The following is a 25,903-nucleotide window of genomic DNA, read 5'->3' on the forward strand; positions in this document are numbered from 1 at the left end:
CTTAACAGGGAGATTGATTTGGAAATCTTTCAGATGATGGTACGGTAATATTCTAGGTTTCAAAAAATATCTGCAAGTTAAGCTTTTCCAGGAAGAAAGGCTGGAAAATGACACTGGGTACAAGGTTTGTTGGCAGATTATTATATTTGACGGCAGGACATAGTAAAAGACGTCTTTTACCCCTTCGTGTCTACCTATCATCAGGGCTAGTAGATTTCGGGGCCAGTTCTGAAGCATGTTTATTTTAATTATTTTTATTTATTTTTTTAAGTTTTTGGCCTCACTGCCCAGCATGTGGGAATCTCAGTTCCCCGACCAGGGATCGAACCTGTGACCCCTGCATTGGAAGTGCAGAGTCTTAACCACTGGACCGCCAGGGAAGTCCCTATTTTAATTATTTTTATTTATTTTTTTAAGTTTTTGGCCTCACTGCCCAGCATGTGGGAATCTCAGTTCCCCGACCAGGGATCGAACCTGTGACCCCTGCATTGGAAGTGCAGAGTCTTAACCACTGGACCGCCAGGGAAGTCCCTATTTTAATTATTTTTAAATAGGATAGCATTTGGTGCTTAACCAACAGGAGTGCTTACATCACGTATGATGTGAAATGGAATTATAGTCTATACTCAAATGCCATACACTATCAAGGTTTTTCAATGTTGTACCTTGAATTTGCATGGATTTCTCTCCCTGTGTTTGAACACACGTATTCACAATAGTTTGATAAAGTTCCTGAAATAAAACTCCTACCTATTAATTTGACGTTTCCTTGAAGCTACTTCTTTCAAAGAGAAATAAAATCTAGAGTAGTTTCTCTTTGACACTATCTGTTTAAGGTGTAAAGCCCTAGAAAGAAGAGCCTGCGTGTGAAATCCATCACAAACCTTGCACAATGGGTGTAATGTGGACAGTGGAGAATTTAGTAACTTCCATAAAGGAAAACTGAAGTCATTTTTTTTTTTTTTTTTTTTTTTTTTGGTAACGGGCCCAGCTGCTCCGCAGCATGTGGGATCTTCCGGGACCGGGGCACGAACCCGTATCCCCTGCATCGGCAGGCGGACTCTCAACCACTGCGCCACCAGGAAAGCCCAGAAGTCATTTTTTAACATGAATCTTGTGTATAATTTCATGTCTGGCAGCATGGACTAGTAAAATACGTAACATTGTAAATAATGGACTTTTAGGCCTCACCTTAACAACCATTTTCAGGTACACATTTATATGGCTTCAGGGTTGCCGTACAGGCAATCAAAGTAGCAGGCAGCACTGAAATCACTTTAGAAGCTTCCCTTGACCCATCTATTCATTATACAATCTCAGTATGAGCCCCAGTCACTCTTAGGAATATTCAACTGTCCCAATACTCATGCCCCTGGAGTTCTTAACCTGTACATTTATTCTTGTCTCTCCCACTCCTGGGTGCTATTTTTATCCCCTTCCCTGTTCTTAGGATTAAAGCAGCCACCATCTTTAAGGACCACTGCTTTCCCAGTATTTTCTCCCTGCCTATCCCTTACCAACCAACTTCTGATACTTTTACCCTCCTTGTAAAACAAAAACAACCCCCCCCATTATTTCCTTTTCTCCTCTTTTTCTCACTTAAATATATTACTGTATTTCCTGGCATCCTATGGAAGTCCCCTGCTCTCTGCTAGGAGGGCAGGTGCTATGATATCACCAAACTGGGTTCTAGCCCCGGCCTTGCACAAGGCACTTCTCTGTTTTCTTATCTGTAATCAGAGGAGAAATTGATCCTAACACATATAGATTGTTCTAAAAATTAAGATAACAGAGGCAGGTATCTAGAGCAGCAGAGGAGGCCTCAGGAAACATCTTCTATTATTTTTATTACTCTTCTTAAATGACTTCCTTTCAAATGACACCTGGAGGTTCTTCCCATCTGACTACTCAACTTTTTTCTCAGAATTCAGGATAACATTAATGAAATACACTTAAACACTTAAATTCTGTCCTGCGGCAACGGCTCCTAGCACTGTGTTTCCTAGGCTGACTCACAGGTATTCAAATAGGCTATTTGTCACAAGAATTGCTGGGGCCAGTGCTTATAGTATAGACTCTAATTTTAAAGATGAGAAGCCTCAGGCCCAAGAGTATGAAACAACGAAGCAATAAACTGACGCCAAATATTGTGAATTTACTAAGTACCACCTAACTGTACACCTTAATATGTATAAAATGGTAAATGTTATGTGTATTTTACCACAATTAAAAAAAATCATCTGGGAGGGAAAAAAGAAAGGCATAAACCGAGAGTTGCCTGTATTCAATCCAAATCCTGTTCGTGCCACCGAATTGGCAGTGCACGCCCTCTGACTTGTTATCCTCGAAGGAAACTAAAATAGCTGCTAAAGCCTCCACGTTGCAGGCTTTTCCATGGAGAACTGAGATCTGGGGAAAAGGCAGCGGCTTCCTTTCTCCCTGGGGGGATCCAGCCCCTAGTCCTTTTGACTCAGCCGCACTCGAAAGAGAAGAGAAACCTCTCCTGCCGGGATATTTGGCGGCTACCTACAACAGACCTGCGCCCAGGAAGTGGGTTCTCAGCCCAGCCGCTGAGTGGATACTGAGGCTACACGCCTTCTGCCCGCTCAAGTGTAGGGCCAGGCCGCCGGGGCCTGGAGCTCAGACAGCCCGGAGGCGGGCCGGGCGGGGCAGGGGCAGGGGCAGGGGCCCGCTGGGCGTGGCCTAGGGCCGGAGGCGGAGCCTGGCAGGAACCTTCTGGGCGCGGCCGAGTCTAGAGGGATCCGACTGGCGCCTGGCTTGCGCGGCCTAAGGAAGGGGTGGGGCGTGGCCGGGGCCCGTGGAGTGTGGCCCTGGGGCCCTAGGGCGCGGAGAACACTAGACCGAAAGGTGAAGTGGGCGGAGACTGGGGAGACGTCAAAGGCCCAGTTCCTGCGGAGGGTCCCCGGGGAGAAGGCGGCGCGCAACGAGTGGAGGGAAGGAGCCCGGGAGCCGGAGCGGGCGCGGGAGCTGTGGGCCCGGTAGGAAGAATGGGGTCGCTGGCGAGCTGGGCGCGTTAACTCCTGCAGGGACCCCGGCGGAGGTCCGCCCTGGGAAGGAGTCTTAAAGCAGTCCCTAAGGCTTTGGCTAGTTGCTGCCTTTCTCCTGGCGCTCGGGGGGAGTTGCAAAGACGGGGATCGTGAGGCTGCGAGGCCTGGGAGGCTGGCCTGGGCCTGCAGCTGGAGGGTTGCCCCGAAGTCTAAGTCCTGCAAAGGCTGACTTGAAGCCCGAGGCTCAGAGTCCGGCGCGGAGCGAGGCCCGAGGGCCCCGCGTGGCTCGAGCTCGGGGTTGCTCGACAGAAATGCTCCGGGGTCGTCGTTGGGCCGCTGTGCTGGGATGACGGGTCGGGGGTGGCACCTACTCCACGCTTGTTCTCCTCTAATAAGCTTTGAAATCATACCTCTAAGCCTTGGGCCTCAGCTTTCGCCTTGATTTTACCGTCATGGTCCTTCTATCGTAAAGATATTCCAAATACACTTGGGTGCGGATATGATCATGGTATTTACAGCCACGATGTGACATTTGTGAAGACACCTCAGGTGCAGTGACACCTGGGGCGGGGGCTGCGTTTAGAGAACTAACTCCTTGGTTGGACATACGGGTTTATTCGTCCTTAAATCACCTCTCCAGTGGAGGAAACTGGAGATAGGAAGCATTGACTCCTATCCTAAAGGATCGTCACATTCACTGTCATATAGAGTGAACGTCAGTAAGAAAAGAGCCCTAAGACTTAGGACTTGGCCGGTTACATTTTATTTTACATGGGCAGTAGGAGTGTACAGCCATTATCCTGAAGGTCTGATGTAATTCCAGAAATAACCAACCCCCTCTCAAAAAGAAACAGTGCACAGGGCAAAGAGAAAGCGATCAACTTGCTGACTGTTGATAATAAGATAGCAACTTAATTTTAAAGAGGATAATTTGAACAAAGAACTCAGAGTGCTACTTTGTGAAATTCTGTATTCATTCGTGGAGACTAGATGTTGCTTTATTGTTATAAAAGTGACTAAAATGTATGCAATGTAGATTTTTGGAATAGAATAGCAAAATACATTTTATTTCCATTCCTTGATCTTAGAATCATAATAGAAAGCCCCAAGCCTATAATTTTTGACAGTTAGTAAAAGCTAATCACCAGGGGTCTTCTCTGAGCTCTGTACATGATAATACTAACTTAAGACAATTTGCAGTGTGCATAGTTAAATTTTGACCCAGACAGGAGCAAAGAGCAACAGATCATTTAGAGTCTTGAAAAGTCTGTGCCAGTGTACTTGCTGCCTTCTCAGTCGGGGGCTTGGCCCTGAGATCCCTGGGATTATAGTAGGTAGAGGACCCCTATGTAAGGCTTACAGAGGTTGCTCTCAGAATTAAGCCTGAAGACAAAATAATGAACTACAGAGAATGGGAGGAGCTACTGAAAACAGAATGGAAAATATCCATTCTTGCTTCCATATGCTTTAAAGTGTTCCTATCTGAGGAATCTTTCATCCTTCTCAAACATCTTAAATACCCCAGTGAACCATACAGTAACATTGCTGAGAAGTCCTTAAGCTGTGTTCTGCTCTATGAACTTCATTGTTAATAGGAGAACCTGAGATGATTGTTGAATATGTTTTTCATATTGCCAAACATGACCTCGTTCTTCTGTACTCAGTGGTTCATGTTTTTCTAAAAAAAAGTTTCATTTAAAAAAGCCTTCTCATTCATAGACGTCTCTCCCTCACTTAAATAAAAAAAGGAAGAAGAAAAATAAAATATCTGCTCCCACCTAGTCACCTGGCTCCCACCTCTGTCCCCTTCCAATGAGGCATGGCCATGTGACTTTCTCTGGTCAATGAAATTTAAGTGGAGTGACCTGTGTCACTTCCAGGTGGAAGCTTTAAAAGCCAATGAGAGGTGCACCCCACTCTCTTTCCCTCTGCCAGGGTGACCACCAATTGTCTAGGTAGTGGTGTTCTGTTGGCCTGGGTCATGGAATGAAGATGATCGGAAGAGCCCCCATCACTCTGTGTTAGACACATAGTGCAAGCCAGAAATCAGCCTCTGTTGTGTTTGGACCCCAGGATTTGGGGACTTGTTTGTTAAAGCAACATAACCTAGCCTATCCTGACTAAGACACTCAGGGTCTGAGCCACACGTCTCCAAGAATTACTGGTCTCCTTGGTAGCCTAAAAGAGGGAGGATGCTCTAAGAAGTGTGCTGTTGTGACCACTGTCCCTCTTACTGTGTGGACTTGTTTCCAGAATGCTCTGGAACATCGCGATTTTAATCAAAGGTGGAAAAAATGGCATTTAGATGTTTAATTATATTCTGTAAGGGCAGCCAGTATTAAAGTGTAAAGTACATAAAGGTTCAATGTCCACAAGGGATAGGAATTAAGGCTCTCATTTTCATTTTGAAAAACACTATCTATCTGTCTGTCTGTCTGCCTGTCTACCTATATTTAAAATTTTCCAACTTCCCTGGTGGTGCAGTGGTTAAGAATCTGCCTGCCAATGCAGGGGACACGGGCTCGAGCCCTGGTCCCGGAAGATCCCACGTGCCGCGGAGCAACTAAGCTTGTGCGCCACAACTACTGAGCCTGCGCTCTAGAGCCCGTGAGCCACAACTACTGAGCCCATGTGCCACAACTACTGAAGCCCGCATGTCTAGAGCCTGTGCTCTGCAACAAGAGAAGAAACCGTGATGAGAAGCGCGTGCACCGCAACGAAGAGTAGCCCCTGCTCGTCGCAACTAGAGAAAGCCTGCGCGCAGCAATGAAGACCCAATGCAGCCAAAAATAAATAAAATTTAAAAAATAAAACAAAATTTTTGGCATCCTTCCAAGTTTTCCAATATAAAGGAATGTTTATGGATTCATCGTTAAGACACACAATTCTTTCCAGGTGTAGTTATATCAGTGGATGCATTTCAGAAATTACTTTGTCATCAAGGGACACTTGAAATGAATCATCCAAACTTACCATTGACTAATATCTAATTTTTTTTGAAAGCAGCTTCGAAGAGTAATTTAAGTATGATTTCTTGGCTTTCTTATTTTGGATCTAAGAGGATCAGACCTAGGTTTTGCTCCACATCCTGGAAGCAATGTGTTCTCTCTTTTCCTCTGACTTAAACAAAAGTGAAGCCACAGCATTTTGCTTAGGGCAGAGCCATGCTGCATTCTTAGGGTTGTTGGCTATAAATCCACTCTCCCTAGAGGTTAACAATCAAAGTTCTCCCCCTCTTACTCAGACGAGTGATATGATAATGATAAATTGCTTGGACATGACTGCCCCGAGCTCTGGTGTGATGAATTATGTTGTTCAGGGCACAACCAAAGATTCTCCATTGTCTGTCGACAACATTGAATGTTGGCAGTTTTCATAAGTAGCTTTCTGCCAATTTTGGTCTCTGCTTTGCATATTAAATTCTCCGTTTTCACAGGTCATGGTTCTTAATTCTTAATCATCTCTGTCTTCCCCTGAATTCACTTAGCTAATCAACCTTTTGTTTTTTCCTGTTCCTACTCACTAAAAGGCTGAGCTGTTCTCACAGTTGTGTTCAGTAAACATTGAGTCTTTCTTCACGGAAACTGTTAAAATAATAATTATTAGTCCTTTCCACTAAATCCAGAGTAATAACAGCTTATCTTGCAATGGCTTAATTGGGTAATTATTTAGTGTTTGAAAGCACTTTGAAAAGACTATTGGTAAATATTATGAATTTAATGCTCTGTTGTATAATTGAAAGTCCACTGCAACCACAAAATCCTTAGTATTGTGTACCAACAAAGGTGTGTTTCTTAACATTGCTTACTATTTTCAAAACTGTATATGTATTGATTTTTGAAATATTTAAAGTATTTTCATACACTCTCAAAGTTATCAGGTTTATACTGTCACATTTCTAGGTCTTATGTACTACATTCCTTATGTCTCTGAAAGGTTAGATGTCATTAGTCTTGGACTCTAAAAGTTTGGAGGAAATATAAAGTGGATTCCCCAGTTCAGGGGTATTTCACATCATACAGCTGCCACATCTGTTGTGTGTGGTATCTGCTTACCTTTTCAGCAAGCTTTCCTATCAAGCCCTGACAAATCACTGCAATAATCATTTATTTACTCAGAGTCCATACACTGAGCTGTCACCTCATTGGCATCAACATTTGTCAAAAAGGATTAGATTATATTGCATATGCCCAGCCAGACCCTTCGACAGATTTTCTACTCACTTTATGGACCCAGAGCCCCCTGGTTTAATTAAAGGTCACTTCCGTGGCTTGGACTACACAACCTCTATTACTGACTGTATTAGTCTGCTAGGGCCGCATAACGAAATATCACAGGCTGGGTGACTTAAACACCAGAAATTGATTTTTTTCATCATTCTGGAGGCTAGAAGTCCAAGATCAAGGTGTTGGTAGATTTTGTTTCTTTTGAAGCCTCTCTTTTTGGCTTGCTGATGACCTCCTTCTCCCTGTGGTCTTCCCTCTGTGTCCTAATCTTTTCTTATAACTACACAAAATAGTCATGTTAGATTAGGACCTACCCTAACAAACCTATTTTAATATAATTACCTCTTTAAAGATCCTATCTCCAAATACTGTCACATTCTGAGATACTGAGGGTTAGGACATCAACATAAGAATGTTTGGAGGGGGTACAATTCAGCCCATCATACTAGCCTACAATAATAATGGCCTCTAGAAACTATCATTTTGGCAGGGTTTTTTTTTTTTTAATCAAATTTGAGCAATCAAGTGATAACTACAAATCTTTTGGAAGGTCTACTCAGTTCAGGAACTTCTTAACATTACTTGGAGGAGAGTTTTATGCTTATGACTTAAAAGATTGAACTAATTAGATTAAAATCAAAGCAACATTATTAAATGAATTCTCTTGGGTTGGCCAAAAAGTTCATTCGGGTTTTCCAAAAGATGTTATTGACAAGCCCGAACGAACTTTTTGGCCAACCCAAATATAAGGTTTATTAGGCTGTTAACCATAAAATGCACATAAGCAAGTTTACCTTGCTGTCTGAACTACAATCATCCAAATATTTATGATGACAACTCACAAATGTCTCTCACCTAAAATCAAGAAAGTGCCATGACTAGTCTGCATACTTACGCCATCAAAAAGGGCAACAGGATATAAAATACACTCTGGTCCTATCGCACATCTTCTCCCGAGAGGGTGATACCTTGTGCTCCTGCTGTTCGACGTGTTCTGAATTCCTGCCTCAATATTATCAACTGAAAATGTCTATGAAAGCCAAAGAGTCTCTGAAGAAAGATGATGAGCCCAAGAGGAAGCCAGATAAGCTCTTAAATTTGCAGAAATATTGGGAATGTGAAAGCCTCAAAGACCTCAGTGTGACCTGCCCATATCTACCATGCAGACTAGAACTGATTCTGGAGAACTTTACAATATTCAGCTTTGGAATAGAATAGTAGTCTTTTTTTTTTTAACATCTTTATTGGAATATAGTTGCTTTACAATGATGTGTTAGTTTCTGCTGTATAACAAAGTGAATCAGCTATATGTATACATATATCCCCATATCCCCTCCCTCTTGAGTCTCCGTCCCCACCTCCCCATCCCACCCCTCTAGGGGGTCACAAATCACTGAGCTGATCTCCCTGTGCTATGCAGCTGCTTCCCATATCCACCTCAATACAAATAACTTAATTTTGTTTCTTTTTATGGCTGAGTAATATTCCATTGTATATATGTGCCACATCTTCTTTATCCATTCATCTGTCGATGGACACTTAGGTTGCTTCCATATCCTGGCTATCGTAAATAGAGCTGCAATGAACATTGTGGTACATGACTCTTTTTGAATTATGGTTTCCTCAGGGTGTATGCCCAGTAGTGGGATTGCTGGGTTGTATGGTAGTTCTATTTCTAGTTTTTTAAGGAACCTCCATACTGTTCTCCATAGTGGCTGTATCAATTTCCATTCCCACCAACAGCGCAAGAGGGTTCCCTTTTCTCCACACCCTCTCCAGCATTTGTTGTTTGTAGATTTTTTGATGATGGACATTCTGACTGGTGTGAGGTGATACCTCATTGTATTTTTGATTTACATTTCTCTAATGATTAGTGATGTTGAGCATCTTTTCATGTGTTTGTTGGCAATCTGTTTATCTTCTTTGGAGAAATGTCTATTTAGGTCTCCTGCCCATTTTTGGATTGGGTTGTTTGTTTTTTTGATACTGAGCTGCATGAGCTGCTTGTATATTTTGGACATTAATCCTTTGTCAGTTGCTTCATTTGCAAATATTTTCTCCCATTCTGAGGGCTGTTTTTCATCTTGTTTACGGTTTCCTTTGCTGTGCAAAAGATTTTCAGTTTCATTAGGTCCCATTTATTTATTTTTGTTTTTATTTCCATTTCTCTAGGAGGTGGGTCAAAAAGGATCTTGCTGTGATTGATGTCATAGAGTGTTCTGCCTATGTTTTTCTCTAAGAGTTTGATAGTGTCTGGCCTTACATTTAGGTCTTTAATCCATTTTGAGTTTATTTTTGTGTATGGCGTTAGGGAGTGTTCTAATTTCATTCTTCTACATGTAGCTGTCCAGTTTTCCCAGCACCACTTATATGAAGAGGCTGTCTTTTCTCCCTTGTATATTCTTGCCTCCTTTATCAAAGATAAGGTGACCATATGTGCATGGGTTTATCTCTGGGCTTTCTATCCTCTTCCATTGATCTATATTCCTGTTTTTGTGCCAGTACATACTGTCTTGATTACTGTAGCTTTGAAGTACAGTCTGAAGTAGCCTTTTTTAAAAATTATTTTTTAAAATGTCTTTTGCAGTAAACTGAGAGCCAGAAATCCTTAGAGGATTGTTACGTGGGTTTTTAAGAGTATGTTCATAATATATGGGATAATTGGCTGATGGCTTGGAATGAGCTGCGAAACATTTTTCCCTTCAAAAACTGTTTTTAGTTGGAATTATTGTGGAAGCTGGGTGATGGATACATAGGGGTTCACTATACTACTCTTGACATTTGTGAACATTTTTAGAATGTCCATGTTAAAAAATTTAAAAAAAAGAATTGATTTTTACAAAAAGAACTGAATTATATATATAATTAGACAAATATAATTATGTAATATAATTATAAATATATATAAAATTCATTTCTTCTTTATATATATAATTTTATATATATACTTCTGTGATGCAAAATTTGATACCATCAAATTTTCAGGGACAGATTAAATGTGAATAATAAGCAAATAAATTTGCATGCATATGTAAGATAATTCCCATGTAAGTAGGATGTGGTTTTTCACTCCCAGTCACTCCACAGAAATGTATTGTTGAAACCTTTCTCTGGGAAAGGCTACAAGGGTGTCTTTGCTATTTTTAACCTAGGTTATTTGACATGATTTTATTTATTGCTCCCTGGTCTACGGCACGTCTATCATTTCATGAGTCAGTGCTTTTCTGCGAGTTATAGAGTTTCCCAGGCGGAGGTTTCTCCAAGTTCAGTCTTTATTTAATTTATTTATTTTTGGCCGCTTTGGGTCTTCATTGTTGCACGTGGGCTTTCTCTAGTTGTGGTGAGCAGGGGCTACTCTTCATTGCAGTGCATGGGCTTCTCATTGCGGTGGCTTCTCTTGTGGAGCACGGGCTCTAGGTGAGTGGGCTTCAGTAGTTGTGGCTCACGGGCTCTAGAGCACAGGCTCAGCAGTTGTGGCGTACGGGCTTAGTTGCTCCATGGCATGTAGCATCTTCCTGGACTGGGGCTCGAACCCGTGTCCCCTGCATCAGCAGGTGGATTCTTAACCACTGTGCCACCAGGGAAGTCCCCAGTCTTTAACTTTAGAGACTTTCCATTTGCCACTGCACAAATCCATTTAACACAGGAATTCCGGAAGAGGCCACTGGCTTCCAAAGCAAATCTAAGGCCTTACATTGATTCCCCTCTGCTTCTGTTGCTTTGAACTTGCCCCCTTATCATCCAGAAAAGAACAAATTCCAAGGGTTCCTGTTTCTGCTGTGGAACTAAATATTTCGGAGCAGCTGAGTGCATACGTAGCAAAGATTCTGCTGTTTTAAATAAGACTGAGACTTTGACCTTACATCCATATTTGACCTGTTAGGCGTCCAGGGAGAGAGAAGGTTCCGGCAAATCCAGTTGCAGTGCTCCTTTTTGACTTTCTTCATTCCTCCCAGGCACTGTCTTTTCACTTTTTGTCTATCAGGATATTTCAGTAGATAAATTAAAATATTTCAGGCTAAGAGATGCGAGTTTAAAATGGTCTCTGTAAAGATTCTATATAGTTCTATATATTCTTGTCCATTGAATGTCATTTGGTTGTTAGGTTTAAGATATGTAAAAGAATATATATAGTTTCTAGCATTAGGGATACTTCATGGGCCTTTGCTATTACTTATTCTTGCTACAGTGAGGTCAAAAACCATTAGTTTCTAAATTCCTTTGCTTTCTAATAGACCAAATCAGAATTGCAAAAGATTTTTTTGTTTTAATGTGGAGTTTTCATAATGCATTAGGTAGGGATACTGTGTTTTTTTGTGAACCTGTTTCTACTTATTTATTTTTATTTTTGTGTTAGTAATACCTTGGCTAAAATAAGTTTTCATTAGTTATTCCTATATAATGTGGTGATTTTACAACATTGGCACTAAAGGAGAGTTTATTTATATTTTGTTTCTCTAAAAAGAATGATGTATTAAACTTCAGAGTTTTATTCTATAAAAATTTGAAAGCTTACTAAGTAGTTGTACTATGTCCGACCACACTGTCTCAATCCATATTCTTTTACATCATATAATATCATATTTATATTTTTAATCAACATCCTTTAAAATAATGTCAGCAATTATAGTTGTCAGTAAAAAGGTCTGAGAGTTAAAATTGGATAATAGCTTTCTTTGCCTAACTAGAAGTCAAGATTATATTTCTGATGAGTTGGGGATGTTATCCCCAGAACAGGAGTTAGTTCCTTAATAGGCCAGAAAAAATAAATTGTTACAAGACATTGCAGAGATGTTAAATGCCTTTTAGTTTTCATAAACTCAATGTAATATTCATCAGAGTGGATGAATACATTTATCATTCATTAGTATTCCTCAAATTTGTCAAATTTGATTCATTCTCGTATCATCTTGAAGAGTGTTTGCTATGCCTATGTACTACCGTCACTACTAATTACTTAATATATTTTCTTAAACCAACCCACTGTTTTCCTTCAGCCTCATCCTAAGCAAAACTATTCATGAAATCACAGGCTTGCAATGTTTACTAGTTTTTCTCTAAGACACATTAAAATAAATACTTGTTTAAAACATTTTTAAATGCCCATATATCACCTAAAATCAGTGTGAACACCAGTGGACTATATATCACACCTTCTGAAAACACTGACCAAAAAGAACCAGATCGACTTTTTCTACTTACCTCACTGCCCACTAAAAAATAAAATAGTTCTTGGTTGTAAAGCTGGCACAGACTCATTTTCAGAATAGTTTCTGTACTTGTACTGTGATGATTAGAAACTGTGAAAACACTAGAAAATGCATATACATATATATGTATATGTATCTAAGTACACATATACACAGGTAATGTATCATTTCAGCTTTTATTTAGGAAAGAGGCAAAAGTTTTCAGTTGCTTAGACAATCAGCGTCATGTATTTGAGGCCTAATCACCACCATTATTTTATCCTAGTGCCTCTACTTTGCTTTTAGTCATAAGCAGTATAAAGGGTGATCATAGAAAAGTAATAATCCGGGTAGTGAAATATTTTTCATTCATCTGCTAGTAATAATTTGAAGTTAATAGTAAATACTGTAAGGGACTTCCCTGCTGGTCTAGTGGTTAAGACTCCACGCTCCCAATGCAGGATGCCGGGGTTCGATCCCTGGTCAGGAAGCTAGATCCCACATGCACACCGCAACTAGGAGTCTGCCTGCCGCAACAAAAGATCCTGCGCGCTGCAACTAAGACCCGGCTGCAGCCAAATAAATAAATAAATAAATATTTTTAAAAGATAGCAAATACTGTAATGTGGTTTGTTAAGGATGGTTTGCCTTGATGGGAGATCAGAATAGAATTAGAAAGATATCAATAGTTTTTACATTCCTTGTATAGCGCCTAATTTTCTACTACGCGTATATCCCCATTTGTTTAGTGTCTAAACTCCTGGGAGTGACTGCAAAACCAGTTGAGAGGTCATTTGATGCCTCTTCCCATAGAATCAGAGAAGTTGTATCTGGAAAGAACGTTACAAATCACCTTGCTTGTTAATTCCTTTGTTTTATTAATGAGAAAACAGGCCCACAGACTAAGTGATTTATGCAAAGACACACTTTGAGCATATCAACTTTTTTTTTTGGTAACGTTTAAGTAGTTGGTAAACGTGTAGCTTTTCCTCCTTTTGGGGAAATAGTGATATTTTCATAAAGTAGGATGCTGTCCCATCTGTGTGCATAATTCCATTTTTAAAACAGTAACTTAACATTAATTTTTGGCGGCACTTAAGGTATTTTATAGCTTCTAGCTTTTTTTTCTTTTTTTTTTGCGGTACGCGGGCCTCTCACTGTTGCGGTCTCTCCCGTTGCGGAGCACAGGCTCCGGACGCGCAGGCTCAGCGGCCATGGCTCACGGGCCCAGCCGCTCCGCGGCATGTGGGATCTTCCCAGACCGGGGCACGAACCCGCGTCCCCTGCATCGGCAGGCGGACTCTCAACCACTGCGCCACCAGGGAAGCCCTAGCTTTTTTAAAAATTGAAGTCTAGCTGATTTACAACGTCGTGTTAATTTCTGCTGTACAGCAAAGTGACTCAGTTATACAGATAGATACATTCTTTTTCACATCCTTTTCCATGATGGTGTATCCCAGGATATTGAATACAATTCCCTGTGCTCTACAGTAGGACCTTGTTGTTTATCCATCCTATAGATACTAGTTTGCATCTGCTCATCCCACACTCCCAGTCCATCCCCCCGCTGCACCCCTCCCCCTTGGCAACCACAAGTCCGTTCTCTATGTCTGTGAGTGTGTTTCTGCTTCGCAGAAATGTTCATTTTTGTCATATTTTAGATTCCACATATAAGTGATATATAGCTTCTAACTTTTGTTTGTATCAAATGAAAGATTAACCTATTGCATATTATCAGGAACGATATCTGTTGCCTTCAGTACATTGGAACAAGAGAGGGAAACTGATATATTTTTAAGCAGCGTCAAGGTCTATTTTCCGTAATAGATAAAACTTCTGTTCTGATGGTTGGTGCTCTTGGATTCAAACCTCCCTGAGTTCTTGATTTTTAATCTATGTCTAATAACAACAAAATAATAGAAAACTCATCATCAGATGTAATAAAAGTAAGTTTTGACATGAATTCATAATGAAAAATGTATGAAGTGAGTTACTGTGAAGAATAGGGCTAAGAAGTGGAAGTTTAATTTCATGTGACGCCCAAGCAAGAACTCGCAGAAGAGTAGGGTAGCAAGGGCCATAGCATTTACTTATGAAATTAAAAATCACTTCTAAAGGAGGAACAGCTAATTTTGTTTATGTAATAAGTTTCTATCGCTCCACAGCTTGTCGGTAAAAGCATCTTTGAGCACTTAGAAAGCACATCTGTATCCGCATTGTGTTCCAATTAAAAAAGTGTTATTAGTTCTTTTTGGAAACTGAGTCACGGCGTAGTTCTGAGATCTCCCAGGCACACATAATTCGAGAAAGGGAAAATTAGTGACCATTACCCGCTGAATGCCGTGATGTGCCATCACCAAGAAGGCAGGCAAGTCTTGATAATACAAGAGACATTTGCCAGTTGGTAATTCCTCTGCTGTGAATGCTACCGGAGAGTCCATATTCCAGATCTGCTCCCTGTGGCTTCAGACCTACAGCAGCTCTGAAGCCTGTGCCTTCTCTCCAGTCACGTTAATTGACTTCTCATCCATAAACGTTTCTGGAACGCCCGCCACGGGTCAGTCACGATGCTAAATGCTGGCTGTGACGCGGTTCTCACTTAACACTGAGCAGACAGGAGGCTTCCTTGAGAGTTAGGATAATCCGTTTGCAGTTCTGCTGTGGTGTCTCTAGAGAGTATCAGAGGATTAGAGGGCTCTCCAATGATCACAGCGCCTGGCCAGGCTCTGCAGCATGTGCCATTTGTCACTGACACAACATACTCACTTTACACCACGGCTTCAAACCAAGGAGAGTGTCGGGGGCTGGGTGGTGCTCTTCTGAGCCTTACTCTGACGCTTGCAGAGAGCATCTCCACTCATTCCTCTCTCAGCGATAAAGACCAAGGTGCATGGACATATAGACACTGCATATGTATATGTATAACTGATACACTTTCTTATAAAGCAGAAACTAACACACCATTGTAAAGCAATTATACTCCAATAGAGATGTTAAAAAAAAAAAAAAAAAAAGACCAAGGTGCAGCTTCCATGCTCTGCTCAGATCCGAGCAGAGGAGAGGTTTCCTGCCCACAACCTCTTTTTGCTTCGTCCCTGTGTGGGACTCTGGCTGTGTCCCCTACTAGTGTCTTTGGTGGCCTTCCTTCTTCCCAGAGTTAGTGACTACAAAGATGCCAGGCAGACTCTCATGAATACTGATAACCTGGACTCCATTCCTGCCATACAGTCTTTGTTTGGCCCTTTATTAACTGGCAAACATTTTCTTTTCAGGAGCACCTTGTTTGCTTGCTGTCATAGCTATGTAACGCCAGTTACTTCAAAATTTAGCATAAGAGTATTAATTGCGTTTTACCTACATGTTGCATATAATTTGTCGTAAACCTGACTAAATTATAAACTCCTTAAAGACAGGAACCACGTCTGCTTTTCCTTTCTACACCACAGAGAGGGAACTGACCTCCTTTATTACTGCTGTATGAGTCCCAAACAAACAGAAAGAAAAACAAACCACAACAAAAACCTTACATCTTGTGAAAGGACATCTCTTCGATTAAGAGTCGCAAGGCAAACCTTACTGCACCATGCACTGACCTTTTGAGAAGTGAAATGTTTTACTGCTGAGCATCACTTTTTTAAAAAAATATTTTTTAAGCTTTCCTATTACAACAACATGTCTCCATCACAATTCATCTTATATGGTAATGCAGTGACAATGAGATGATTTCTCTGGAGAATCTATGCTAATACTATTAAAATGCCCTTACAATGTCAAAATGATTGCAGTGGAAGCATGTGGGGACTGTGCTTATGTGATTATGATATTCTAGTGATGGGTGATTACCATAGGAAACTACTAATTCAACTCTGCAGGGACTTGCATTATGAAGCCATTATAACATGAGATTATAATGACACAATAACTTGGATGCACATTAATGATGTGAAAACTAAAAGCTAATTTGAATGCAAGTAGTGTTTCCATTAAATTGTAATTAAACACTGAAAGCAATGCTTGTTTAAATTTAAGACAGAGACATACAATCCAGAAATGAAAATGGTGGGAAAGAAGGCATGCTTAGGAGTGGTTAGAACCATTTACAACTCTGTCCTTTGGTACTTACTTGGGGTGAAAGCTCACCTCAAAGTGGCCTCCCCAGACTTTCTCCCCCTCTTCTGGTCCCCTAAAGTAACCAAAAACTGCATCAGGACACAAGAACCCTGGACCCAACTCCCATTTCTATCACTGCCATCACTTAGCATTTTAAGTGTTCTGGTTTCATTTTTGAAGTGGGCATGATAGTACATTACCTCCCTCAAAACAAGAGACTAAAGCAATTTTTCTTCCATTAAAAGTCATCTTTTTAAATATATGACAAAATTATCTATGTTCAAAATCCAACAAAACAGATAAGCACAGAGGAGAAAAAGAAAAAACAACTAAAAAAAATTCTACCCCTCAAAATGGCCTCTATTAGCATCCCTGGGTATTTTCCTTATTTTCAGACTATTTCCTATGCATAGGGTACACATTTTTTTCCATTAAAACTTTGTATTATACAGTAATAAGTACTATATTATACAGTAATAAGTAAAATCTACTTATTAATTCTCCGCCTCCCTCCAAGTTGAAAGATCTTTCTTTTTTTTTCTAACATCTTTTAGTTTTATTTTTAACAAGCTTTTAGTTTTACTGATCTTTGCTATTGTTTCCTTCATTTCTTTTTCATTTATTTCTGATCATCGAGTCCCTTCTGGCTTGCAGAATTTCTGCTGAAAGATCAGCTGTTAACCTTATGGGGTTAACAGGCGGTTCTCTGAATCCCCTCTCTTCACGCACCCCAAAACAATGGTCTCTTGCCTCTTAGGCAGTTCCAGACTTTTCCCCGGACTCCCTCCCGGCCAGCCGTGGCGCACTAACCCCCTGCAGGCTGTGTTCACACCGCCAACCCCAGTCCTCTCCCTGCGCTCCGACCGACCGAAGCCCGAGCCTCAGCTCGCAGCCCCACCCGCCCCGGCGGGTGAGCAGACAAGCCTCTTGGGCTGGTGAGTGCCGGTCGGCCCTGATCCTCTGTGCGGGAATCTCTTTGCTTTGCCCCCGCACCCCCGTTGCTGCGCTCTCCTCCGCGGCCCCGAAGCTCCCCCCTCCGCCACCCGCAGTCTCCGCCCGCGAAGGGGCTCCTAGTGTGTGGAAACCTTTCCTCCTTCATGGCTCCCTCCCACTGGTGCAGGTCCCGTCCCTATTCTTTTGTCTCTGTTTTTCCTTTTTTCTTTTGCCCTACCCAGGTACGTGGGGAGTTTCTTGCCTTTTGGGAGGTCTGAGGTCTTCTGCCAGCATTCAGTAGGTGTTCTGTAGGAGTTGTTGCATATGTAGATGTATTTTTGATGTATTTGTGGGGAGGAAGGTGATCTCCACGTTCTACCCCTCCGCCATCTTGAAGGTTCCCCCCCTGCAAGATCTATTTCTTATCCAAGAGAATCCAGTTGATAAGTTTTTGTTTTTTAAAGGTCAGCTCAAGCTGGATGATTTTACATGTCACCCAGGAAACTATATTTTGTTATTAGGGAATAGTATTTGGCAGGGTTTATGCTCTGCATATGTTACAGGATGGTTCTACAGTATTAACACTACAAATGCTTCATTAACACTTATGTCTGTTTAGTAACGAGGAGTGCATTTGATAAGTCATGGAGTGCTAGTTTGTTCTTGATTGATAATTACTATATGGCTTAGGTCAACATAAAGACCGATTATGGAAAACTAGGAAAGTTTAGGAGCTGCTGAACTTGTTAGATAAACCCCTGCATTAGCTTGTTCGGATGGCATAAGGACATGCAATAGCTAATATACACTCCCTCCTAATAGTGACTCAAAGTGGTTATTACTGTTTGGTTTAAATATAATTAAGATGAGTTTTTTGTTATTAAGTATTTAGTTCACACTTAGAGATTCTGTATGCTTTGTCATTATTTTTATTACCACTTCTTGCGACAACCAATTTAGGTAGATACATTTAAATTACTCCAGTCCTTTTTTTTTTTTCCAGTTCTTTTTTTATTATTTAGGAAAAGGGAAGGAGAGTGCACTTAAATGGCTTGCTTCATGCCATGCAGTCTACAGTGGAGTTGGGATTCGATTTTCTGGTCCTGGATAATTGTAGCTTCTTCCTTAGGCCAATGAGTGATGTTCCCTCTGAATACTGTTCCCATATAAATGGACACCAGGATAACGTAGTGTGGTGTTTATAGCAAATATCTACGTGGTTACATAAAGTGAGCACTGGATTAACAAGTTGGGAGACTGCGTTCTGGTCTAGGTTATCTGGCCTTCAAAAAGTAAGGATTCAGTTTTTGCATCTAAAAATGAAGTCTTTGTATTAAGTGAGCTCTGTAGTCCCTTCCAGCTCAAAACGCATATATGTGGAACCTAGAAAAATGGTACAGATGAACCGGTTTGCAGGGGAGAAATTGAGACACAGATGTAGAGAACAAACGTATGGACACCAAGGGGGGAAAACCGCGGTGGGGTGGGGATGGTGGTGTGCTGAATTGGGCGATTGGGTTTGACATGTATGCACTGATGTGTATAAAATTGATGACTAATAAGTACCTGCTGTATAAAAAAATAAAATAAAATTCAAAAACAATATATACATCTATCCACTCTTTTTTAGATTCTTTGCCCATAGAGGCCATTACAAGAGCATTGAGTAGAGTTCCCTGTGCTAAACAGTAGGTCCTTACTTTCTTAAAAAAAAAAAATCTGCAAACAAATAGTATTTAACATTAATTGAAACTTTCATATTTTAATTACAAATGTGCATTTTAATATTTAATATTAATAAAAAAATTTATGTTACCTGCTTCGAAACCATTAACCTAAATTCAAAACCATACCTTATTTAGATGTATCTAATAATTTGACATGTTCCAGCAGACTTGTAATTTGAGTTAAAATGTTTTTTTATTTAGGAAATTGATGAAAATTATTAAAGTTGCAGATATAAATCTAATCCAAAGAAGAGATTAAAATTATAGTGCTTTGGTATACCTATACTTGTTAAACTACAGTTAGAACTACAGTGAAAGGAAACTTCTGCTTTCATAATTGTACGAGTACATAGATTAATACTGTGTTGAATAGTACTTCAAATATACAGCTTTCTGTGAATTCTTACGAAGCAAGTAATAGCAGTGACTGAAGTACCAAATTAAAATATAATGTTAGATAACCTTTCTAAATCTTTTAGGGTACCTTATTTTTATGAGGAAAATAAATAAGCATTACATTCCCTTTATATTTAAATACATATATATGACTAGGGACTAGTTAACTAAAACTTTGTTAGTTGGCTGTAGGGAATCTTCCTAATTTTGTGAGGCTTGAGAATTTAGAATTCCTTTAGAGCATTTTTTTCCTGCCATCTCAAAGACTGGGAGAGAGTGATTATTGCTCTATGACACATGTATTTATTACAGACTTGCCCTTGGTGCCTCTGTCGGAAATCAGTTTTCAGGAGTAGAAATAAGCTGTTTGTTACTTTATTTTTAGTACATCAAATACCTGTCTTTCCCCAAAAGAGGTTTCTGTGTCAGGTGCCACAGTCTCTCAGGACGAGGCAAAATTTGTTACCTTGCCTTCTTTCCTAGACCCATCAGTAAAAATTATCTCTAAAGCAATTTTTCTCAAACTTGAGGAGCCACAAATTCTCAACAAAAATGCTTGATTTTGTGTTTTCATTTTTATGATAATCTAAACAATTGTAAGCATAGTCTGGATCACTATAAGCATCTTACAACCAAATATTGCCATAAAGTTTCATTATTTGTATCCCCATTTGTTTTTCAGACTTCAATGATAAGAAATTACTACCTAAAACCAAGACAGCATCTATCTCTTTTTCTGATTTTTTTCCCCCCAAACTGGGATCTCTGTTTCTCTGGGAGCCATGCCTGTGTTTTGTAGGATGTCAGGAGGTGGTAAGATTGAGACAGTAGTGTCATAGTCTGGTTAAAATGGTTTGGGCCCTTTAATTTCCTTCCTAAGAAGTGGATTTGGTTTATAAACTATATCATGTATGATAACTGCATGTCTGTTTCTTTTTCAGAGTCTCACTTTAGAATCTATACCACTATCCTAAGTATAGAACCAAGAGTCAGGAGTTACCGTTTTCTAGTCTTCTTTTTTCCTAGCTCTTGCAGTTTGTACCGTGTCTTTAACACAATCAACCCCCTTAAGACTGGTACCCACTCATCTCTCTGTTGCTGTGGGAAGGACACGGATACAGGGAAGGCAGCTGTGAGACAACTCAGCCAAGCTCCTGATAAACCAGCCAATGAAAGCTAAGAGATTACATATCATGACACATTGGGGTTCTCATCCTGTGTTCTTTTGCAAGAAAAGGGGGATGTCTATTTTCTTTGGTGCGCATTTAGGTGTTCATTAATAAGTGCAGGTTGACTATATGGGAAAAGCATCTAAGAAAGAGTGGATACATGTATATGTATAGCCGACTCACTTTGCTGTACAGCAGAAACTATCACGACATTGTAAATCTACTCCAATACATAAATAAATAAAGAAAAAAGAAAAAAAGAGTACTGGCTGAATCTCAAAGGAGAAACCTCAGAGATCTTATACTATTTTTAAAGGCCTCCCAAGGGATGCTTACAGAGCCTAGAACGGTGTATTCTGCTTTCAGTGAAAATGGAAGATCCTTGTCTGAATAAACCCTACTTCCTCATTGGTGAAATGGGAACAATAATAGTAATAGCAGATTTCATCTAGAAGTATGTCCCATGGTCCAAAGTCTAGTGGGTACTTTTCGGTGACTCACATTCACTGGTCCCTTGCTTATTTCACCAGGACATTAGGAGATTTAATTAAAGTGTAAAGAGCGTCCTGAGCTCTTCAGAGAAACACACGACGTTATTATTGTAGATCACACTTTTGATATTCCATAATCTCTTGAAAGTAATGAAACCAGCAATATAGAAAGCTGGGGCTTCAATGCAGTTAGAGTTTTATGAAGACACATTCATACCATGTGATATTCATAGTGGTCATCACTGTGGGGTTTGAGAGTTCAATTACTGTGAACTTTCTAATTGTTCTAAGTATTTTGATTTAATTTTTCCCATCAATAAGTAACATGTTTGAGAGATCAATGAGTATTCAAGTCATGCTATGTTCAGTCAACATTTAAGACTTTCCAATTGTGCTTTCAAACTATGATTGGGAAAAGTACTTTACACAGCTATCATTTTAACACTTCTGTAAGTGAGAGGAGAAAAAAAGAGAATACTCATCCAGGCTTCCTTTCCCCTGAGACGCACTCCTGCTCTTAAAATCCCTGAGGAACAATGAAAATTCCCTTTTGTTTCCTAACTCATCCTAGCCTCCAGTCTCCAGCATTCAGCCTATACTCACACTGCCCATTTAATTATCATCCTAATACAGGTCTCATCCTTTGGGGCCAGCCCATGCATCAGTATTTTCTACTACGGACCTGCCATGCAATCCATGCATGAGCCTCTAAAGACTGCTTACAAACCCCAAAACATTGCTCATTGCTCCTGCCACCCGAATGCCTCCTTGCGAAAATCCTCTTAATGTTCTGCAGCACTGCCTAAATGTCACCTCCTCCAGGAAGCCCTCGCAGCCCCTCCAGTACTGATGAATGTTGTCAAGACAATACTCCCCAGAGCACTTGCTTTGTACTTCTTTTCAGACATTTACTGCACTCTGCTTTATATCATAGCTGTCCCACCAATACACAGAAAATATCAGTTTGACATTGGAAGCTCACCCTATGTCAGGCACTTGTGTTGGAACGCTTCAGCTTCCTAAGGCAGGAGTGCTCCTTTTTCATCTTTGTTTACCATAGTATCCTCCTCCAAAGGAGATCAGCAGATCCTCAGCAAACGTTTGTAACACCGAATTGAAATGTACTCAGGTGAAATCTGTGGATGCCTGGGAGGCAGGCTCCCTTATGTTGCCTTCCTACGCTCTGAGAATCCAAGGACCAAGTTATCCCCTCAAACCTACAAATCAAAGTTACTTTTCTTAATATTTCAAAAAGAATAACAGTAGCTGGTCACAAGCCTAGAACGAGGCCACGATGCCAATGAGAACATCAGATTGCTTCCGGCTGAAATTACGTTCCATCAGTGTGGAATTGAAGGGTGGCTGGAACTCAAGCTGTTCATTGGTTGAACAGACACTTTCTGAGCATCTGCTTCTTGCCCATAACTAATATAGCTCAGAGGTGGTACCTACTTCTGCATGTGTGGGAAGTAGTGTTCAAAGCAAAAGTAGTTATATGTATAAATCCTCTTCCTCAAGCCTGGGTGGCATTTCTCATACAGGCATCTGGGTAGAAAACAGATCATGTTCTGGAAGTCTCTAGAACAAGACAAGGAGGGCTACAATCAGGTGAAGAGTCCTCTGGCTCTCCTTGACCTTTTTCTGCAGGAGAACTGGCAGGCCTACCACTTTTTACACCGAACAGGCTAAATGTGACAATCTAAAAGCACATACGTGGTACTGATTCTTTTTAAGCTGAGCTAATCCAGCTAAGCAGGATAGTGAAAGTCAAGACTTTTCGAAGACAGGCTACTGTGTGGTCTTCAAAATAAATAACCTGAGATGATTTTGTGGGAAATGCCTTTTAGATAGTAGCTACTCGTGCAGTAGAAAGGCTTTCTGGGATTCCAGGAAAATTATTTTGAAATTAAACTCTCTTAAAAAGAAATTAGGGGGGGATGGTCTATACATTTAAAAAATTAGCTGTAAGAGTCATTATCCAGTTTTACTCCTTATAAAGGAATGGTTACTGCTATGAATCACCTGCAGTAATTTTACTGAGTATTTTTAGTTTCTGGATTTATATTTGGTGGCTACGAATTCAGGTAGGAACTTCCTTGAAGATGAAATCACTTGACATTGTTTCTATATGCTCAAGAGTCTTGCTCTTATTTCGTAAGGGAAAGTTTTTTGTTTTTGTTTTTAAAGAGCATATGTGGGCTTCCCTGGTGGCGCAGTGGTTGAGAGTCCGCCTGCCGATGCAGGGGACACGGGTTCGTGCCCCGGTCCGGGAAGATTCCACATGCCGCGGAGCGGCTGGGCCCGTGAGCCATGGCCACTGAGCCTGCGCGTCCGGAGCCTGTGCTCCGCAACGGGAGAGGCCACAACAGTGATAGGCCCGCGTACGGCAAAAAAAACACACAAAAAAACAAAAAGAGCATATGTATTCCCATGTAGTACTGCGTTGGGTGCAGAAGGATAAGCTACAATGGCATGTTTACTGTCTTCTGAGAGTTTAGAGTGCAAAGATACAGGAAAGTTGAAAAAACAAACATGGCCTCAAAATCCGTAACCCCAAAACTTTTGGGAAAACAGTTTTCCATGCTTTTAAATAAGTTTTAGTGGTTTTGATTTAGGGAAATAATCTGATGTGCCATAAATGGGACATGCTATGATCTTAGAATTATTTATTGTTAGATGCATATGAATAAATATTCCAGGAAAAATTTTTTAGCCCTTTTCTAACAACCATGAACCTGTTCTTCTTTTCTGGTCCTGATTCTACTTCCGTTTACAATTTCCTTGCTTCCGCTTTAATATTTGTTTGCTTTATGTGTCATTTGTGTGAGTTACCTCAAATCCTGCGTTGAATAGGGCTGGACTCAAACAAGCAAGCATATAGCTCTTAATTAAGGACTGCTATGTGCCAGGCACTGCCAGGGGCTGAGGACTGAGAGCCAGGACATGGGCTCTGCCCTCAAGGAGCTCAAAGTCTGATGGACAGACATTAACACAAGATGTGAGTTTCAAGGGTAAACTCAGACTATGAGAGCACCTAGAGTGGGCATCTTATCCAGAATGCTTGAGCAACAAGGAGGAACATCATGAAAACCTTCCAGTTAGAAATGACGCCAAGGAACTTCCCTGGCGGTGCAGTGGTAAAGAATCCTCCTTCCAGTGCAGGGGATGCGGGTTCGACCCCTGGTCAGAGAACTAAGGTCCCACAGGCCGCAGGGCAACTAAGCCCGCGCGCCACAACTACTGAGCTCGTGCGCCTCAAGTAGAGCCCGTGTGACGCAAACAACAGAACCCACGTGCCCTGGAGCCTGAGCACCACAACTAGAGAAGAGAACACCTGCATGCCACAACTAGAGAGAAGCCCGTGCGCTGCAACGAAAGATCCCGCATGCCTCAACAAAGGTCCTGCATGCCGCAACTAAGACCCAAGGCAGCCAAAAATAAATTTTAAAAATTTTTAAATACTTAAAAAAAAAAGGTTATTTTCAGCATTTCAAGGTCCTTTTTTTTAGAAAAAAAGAAATGATGCCAAAGCCTCATCCTGAAGGCCTAGTACAAGTTAGCCAGGATAGGAAAAGGCTTGAGGAAATAGAGTGGGAGTAGGTGGGATTTGTTAGCTCAGAAAAAAAGAGGCAGAAACACATTCAGAGACTTGAGACAGGTGCAAGCATGTTGAGTATCTCCCATAGGCTCTACCTGCCAAGCACAGGATCTTACACTTAAGGGATGCTCAAGAAATATTTATGGCTTTTTTTAAAAGGATGGAGAAGCTTTTTTTAAAAGGATGGAGAAGCTGGATGTGAAAGGGTTAATTTGTGGAGGTTTCTGCAGAGAGGCAGATGGGGCTATGGCAGAAGGTACCTGAAGTGCATTGTGACAAGTGGGGAGGGGCGGGCAAGGAGAATGTACTTAGGATCAAGTCTCAGGTGCCCTCAGGACCACACAAGCTTGAAAATAGAGAAAGCTTCTAAGGAAATGGCACTGAGTTGAGAATTTAGCCACAAAATCAGTGGGGGAGAAAACAACACAAACTTTAGAGTCTGTAGGAAGATTGTGAGTTGAAGAGTCTGGCATTTTTGAGTAACTGAAAGGCCAGGGAGGAGAGGGGTCAGGGAGAAAGGGTAGAGTGGAGTGAAATGATAGGAGAAGGAACCAGATCATGCCATGCTTTATAGCTTATGCCAAGTATTTTGGGCTGTATCCCAAGGGCAATGGGAAACTTCTAGGGGATTTTGAAGGAGGGACAGAAATGATCAAATCTATGTTTTATCAGGATCCCTAGTCTATGGAGAACAAGTTGGAGGGGGACCCAGTGGATAGATAACTATGTTTATTTCATCTTTTTGTTTTTCTGCTAACCTGTCAAAGGCTGTTAACCTTCCTTGAAAAAAGATTATTTTATGGTTTTGTCCTTATATGGTTTATCTTTACTTAAAATTTATATTGTTTGATCCCTCTTTTTCACTTATAAATAAATGATGACCCATACTTCATCATTTCTGACATTTCCTATGAAATGACTCATTGACTACCGCCCCCCCCCATCTGCATCCCTAACCACAAACAGGAGTGTATTGCATAGTGGGATTTGTGGTCCTTGAGTGGCTTGACTGTGATAACGTTTATTCAGCCTGCTGAAGCTTTTCCAAAATTCTCG

At 40.8% G+C, this 25,903-nt stretch overlaps 1 protein-coding gene and 2 non-coding genes across 3 annotated transcripts in view; 1 reads left to right on the plus strand and 2 right to left on the minus strand.

Annotated features, from left to right (window-relative positions):
* Positions 1-307: 307 nt before the first annotated feature.
* TRNAG-UCC (transfer RNA glycine (anticodon UCC)) lies at positions 308-380 on the minus strand. The gene has a single exon. It is a non-coding gene; the product is annotated as a tRNA-Gly (tRNA).
* A 73-nt stretch (positions 381-453) lies between these two features.
* On the minus strand, positions 454-526 carry TRNAG-UCC (transfer RNA glycine (anticodon UCC)). Its single transcript has one exon. It is a non-coding gene; the product is annotated as a tRNA-Gly (tRNA).
* A 2,291-nt stretch (positions 527-2,817) lies between these two features.
* Positions 2,818-25,903, plus strand: part of PTER (phosphotriesterase related) — a 63,499-nt gene continuing 40,413 nt past the window's right edge. The window contains 1 exon segment of the mRNA XM_024750073.1: positions 2,818-2,999. The gene's annotated coding sequence lies outside the window, so the exon portion shown is untranslated.

The sequence above is a fragment of the Neophocaena asiaeorientalis genome, unplaced genomic scaffold (genome assembly GCF_003031525.2).
Source record: "Neophocaena asiaeorientalis asiaeorientalis breed wild unplaced genomic scaffold, Neophocaena_asiaeorientalis_V1.1 scaffold4, whole genome shotgun sequence".
NCBI classification, from domain to species: Eukaryota; Metazoa; Chordata; class Mammalia; order Artiodactyla; family Phocoenidae; genus Neophocaena; species Neophocaena asiaeorientalis.